Source organism: Penaeus monodon, chromosome 40 (genome assembly GCF_015228065.2).
Source record: "Penaeus monodon isolate SGIC_2016 chromosome 40, NSTDA_Pmon_1, whole genome shotgun sequence".
Lineage (NCBI taxonomy): Eukaryota > Metazoa > Arthropoda > Malacostraca > Decapoda > Penaeidae > Penaeus > Penaeus monodon.
Window position 1 is genome coordinate 31,497,724 of NC_051425.1, and position 5,000 is coordinate 31,502,723.

At 38.0% G+C, this 5,000-nt stretch overlaps 1 protein-coding gene across 1 annotated transcript in view; it reads right to left on the minus strand.

Moving 5' to 3' along the window:
- The window catches only part of LOC119598174, a 16,601-nt gene that overhangs the window by 997 nt on the left and 10,604 nt on the right, over window positions 1–5,000 (minus strand). The gene's annotated exons all lie outside the window — the stretch shown is intronic.

A 5,000-nucleotide genomic window follows, 5' to 3' on the forward strand; every position in this document is an offset into this window, starting at 1 on the left:
GGAGAGGGAGAGGGAGAGGGAAAGGGAAAGGGAGAGAGAGAAGGAGAAGGAGAGGGAGGAGAGGGAGAAGAAGAGGGGGAGAGAAGGGAGCAGGAGAGAGAGTGGAAGTGGGAGTGTGAGAGGGGGCGAGAAGGGAGAGGGAGTGGGAGTGGGAGAAGAGGAGGAGACGAGGAAGGAGAGGAGGAGAGAGGAGGAGGAGGGAGAAGAGGAGGAGAAGGGAAAGAAAGAGGAGAGGAGGGAGAAGAGGAGGAGGAGGGAGAAGAGGAGGAGGAAGGAGAAGAGGAGGAGGAGGAGGAGGAGGAGGAGGAGGAGGAGGAGGAGGAGGAGGAGGAGGAGGAGGAGGAGGAGGAGGAGGAGGAGGAGGAGGAGGAGGAGGAGGAGGAAAAGAGAGGGGAGGGAAGGGGGGAAAGTGAAAAATAGGGTGCAACTGGTATGAAGATATTATGTTATGGGATGTACATCCCATAACATATTAGTAAGGTAGGAAGGTTCTACAGATCACCACCTCCCACTCCCACCTAATAACTAGGAATAGTTAGGGTCATAATCCCTTGCAGTTCCAGAGAGGCTTTAGCTTCCAAACATTAGGGACCGGATTTACTAAACTCTCTCTACGAGAAATATCAATGATTTCACAACTAGCGATGTTACAACCCAAACAATGAGAGCATACGGTGTCTTAAAACCATTAGGACCATATTTACTACCATTAGGTAACATTTGGCTTTATTTCACAAAAGGACTCAAATGACCAATCAGCATTACCGCAAAAAAAAAAAAAATTGACCAATCACAGTGCGTTAACCACTGAACAAAGGCAGTACTAATGAGGTTTACCAATAACAGTTCTTTATGAAAAATTCACATAAAATGTGATTAAACAGTATTTCTAAAATGATGTTCAATGCTACAAGGCAAATCAAGGAAAGTCAAGAGACTTTAGGGCTAGAGTATGTTTTTTTTCTAGTTAGAGGCAGGTGCTATGGGTTACTTTCATCAGTAAATGCCTTTACTAATCTTCACCACCTTTATTAATAAACTCATAAATTCTGATATCTATATATATCTATGGCTATATCTATCTATCTATCTATCTATCTATCTATCTATCTATCTATCTATCTATCTATCTATCTATCTGTCTATCTATATATGTAATAAAAATATGACACATATAAGTATATATGAATATATATAAATACGCACACACATTCACACATGCACGCACGCACGCGCACACACACACACACACACACACACACACACACACACACACACACACACACACACACACACACACACACACACACACACACACACACACACACACACACACACACACCTACCTGTGTCTTCAGCTCTTTTTCTCTCTCTTGCTTAATACTTTTATCACATTTATATTTTTTTGTTTTATTTTCAACATAAGTCAAAAGCATTTCATTATAATTTTATAAATAGATTATAATACACTACAACAAATTTGTTAAAATTATCTTTTCTTGTTATTCATCATTAAATTAATCTCTTACTTCCATGATATTATATAAGGATATTACGAGGCCTCTGTAATTGAATATTTATCATAATTTGTTTTTCTAGAAAAATATAGTCATATTGATGGAAGTTACACATTTTCAATCAAAATTCATTCCTGATGTGTCAGAACTTCTTTAACTCATGACAAACTAAACTTGAGTGATTTATATTAGACCCACATTAAGTAATTCCACAGCCTCTGCAGATCAGCAAAGGCTATCCTTATTTACATTAGCCATATTGTTTTTTCTGTTACTATGCCTCCTAAATGTCTTGCTCTTTCACATTAATTGATTTCCCCAAAGAAAAGTCACAGCTACACACTCTTGAAGGTATTTCTGAGGCTGATATGAGCGGAGGAGATCACCACGATGAACATTACGAGTGGTTTCTCTCGTGCAGAGACGTGCTCACAACCGCAGAAGTGTTTTGAAAATACAATCAGTGCAAGAAATGGGAGTACCTTGACTTACGATGTAGACAAACCTCATATGATCTCGTATATATGTTAATAAATCCAACCCCTAGATCAGTAGATGCTTGAGCTAACTGTGCCATTGAGCATCCACTCTGAGAATTCTTATTTTATATTTTTTACATTCATTCACTGGTCAATAGAGTTGCTATGAGGCACTTTTCTGACTGGATCTTGGGAAGAAGCAGGTACAAGGTAATGGGGAAATGGGGTTAACTTTGGGGAGTGTAGCTAAAAGACAATTGCCAAACAGTACTAGAACTACTTCCTATCACTTTCTACCTCCTAGTGACTGTAAAAAAAAAAAAAAACAGGAATATAATTGGATATTTAAAAGTGACTTAACTTCCATGGGCCTCTGCAGTAATAATTTGAAATGAGTTTTAGTTTGCAATCCCTAAATGTTTACTTTTACACAACATCAGGAAACGTGTCTGTATCATTTATTTTATCATATCTGAAATTAACATTAATCCATTCAAACTAGGTGTCCATGTATATGTGCATTGTCTCTTATGGTTTTGTTTCACTAATTTGCTTTACACACAGATGACTCCAGAAGACTTTAAGTCACTAAGGAGCTAATTACTAGGCCTACTAGATCCTACCTATTTACCCCATTCCTTGATTTTTTAAGGTTTCTCTTTATAAACGTTATTATTAATAACATTATAACAGTAATCATGATAATAATAACAATGATAATGTTCATAAGGATCATAAGACATGAAATCAGTTTTAAAAAATTCAAGAATAGGTTAAACAGATGAGGTCAGATGGGCCTAGACTTGCTTATGATAAAGCACTTGTAAAGTTATGTAAGTGCAAAAAAATAAATTAATTAAAAAAAAGCACAGTGACAGTTTATGTATCACCACCAATGGCTTAAGAACTGAAAAATGTTCTGAAAATCTTTTAGTATATTATTTTGAGTTGTTGCTGTTGACTATCTCATATATTTCTAACATCACCTAGTAATCTCAGCTCCACCAAATTGTTCTCAGCTAGAAGTTGGGTCAAATTTCACATTTCTCTCAAAATAATAAACACTGGCTAACTGTGCACATAAACTAATACATAGATTATATATATTTACATATCATACCACTATAATTAAAAAATCATGAAAGTATTTTAACCTTACATTATCAGTATGATGGATTCCTTATACAAGTTTCACTTGGCTTACAATGAGACAATAAATTAGTGCCATATGTTTCAGATTTGACAAACTTGTTTAGTCTACTTTTCAGATGAGACCTTTTTGTGAAATGTCTCTGGAAGATGGCTCTGCAAGTGCTTAGCCACAAAGGAGTCAATTAATAGACCCTGTGACCTTACTTGTTTTCACCTTTCCTTGAATTTGCAGTAAAAACATTTTCTTTTACTAATGCTATAAATATCGATGGTGTTATTTTCATTATAGACATTATAATTACTACAATGGTATTGACATAAAGTAACGGCAACATAAGATAACAAAAAATATTTTAAAAATCAAGGAAAAAGGTACAGAGGTGAGAAAAATAGTACTCATAATTGGTGACTTACTACAAGTGGAGCCATCTTTGAGTAAAAACAACTAATGAAGTAAACTCACAGTATGCATGGTATGTACGAATATGCCAAGCCTATCGGATTTAGGTTAATATGGTCATAGAATATCTTTCTTGCAAAGACCCCATATCATCTTTTTGTGCAATAAAAATAATAAGGCATAACATTATGTTATTTGTGTCTTTTTTCTTTTTTTTTTTAACAATAAATTTTCTGCAATACACCCTGCATCATTGGTCCTGAGGTTCCTGAGAATGGAAATAATGTCCTCCTTAAAGCAGGCACTCTTCCAGCCATGACTCGCAGATAGTACATTTCACACTCATGTACCTGTGGAAATTATGCAAAGAGGCCCTTTCTAAATACCCAATGAGTCTATTCGCCAAGGGCTTTGTTCACTTGTGGTGAGTCATCCCCATCACCTATTCAGCCAATATTCAGTTTTTCAAATGTTCTGACACATGCTGAAAACAACATTTTGACACATTGTGACTTGCTGAAAACCACACCTTAACACATTACAAATGGTGTTTTATCCATCCTGCCACAAATGTATAATAAGCTTTTGAAATGCTCTTCACTGATGTCTCATTCATGCTAAACAACGAAGGTTACAAAACACGCAAGTTGTCATCTACCACATATTTACCTTTCCCCTAACCTTTGAAAATCCTTTCTCCATATAGTATGCCTTCTTCTTTTAACGGTAGGTTCATGTCTGAGCTGCCGTGGTCACAGCATGACACTTAATTGTAGTTTTCATGTTGTGATGCTCTTGGAGTGAGTATGTGGTAGGGTCCCCAGTTCCTTTCCACAGAGAGTGCCGGTGGTACCTTTTAGGTAATCATTCTCTCTATTTATCCGGGCTTGGGACCAGCACTTGACTTGGGCTGGCTTGGCCACCCAGTGGCTAGGTAGGCAATCAAGGTGAAGTTCCTTGCCCAAGGGAACAATGCGGCGGTCGGTGACTCGAACCCTCGAATTCAGATTGCCGTCGTGACAGTCTTGAGTCCAACGCTCTAACCATTCGGCCACCGCGGGCTTGAGGATCATGGGCTTCCATGATTTTTTCTTAGCAATTTGGTTTGCCATTGCCTTCCGCCCGGTGTTTTTATCGAGTCACCATCTCTGTTTACCCGGCAATGACTTGAGCTGGCTTGGCCACCCAGTGGCTAGGCAGGCAATCGAGGTGAAGTTCCTTACCCAAGGGAAACAACGCGCCGGCCGGTGACTCGAACCCTCAAACTCAGATTGTCGTCGTGACAGTCTTGAGTCCGACGCTCTAACCATTCGGCCATCACGACCCACTATAGTATGCCTATTACACTATATATGTATACATATATACAGCTCTGTACTGCAAAGTTCTATATAGAACTACTACACATTTATACTGATATAACTTACATAAACTATCTGTAGCAATAAAATA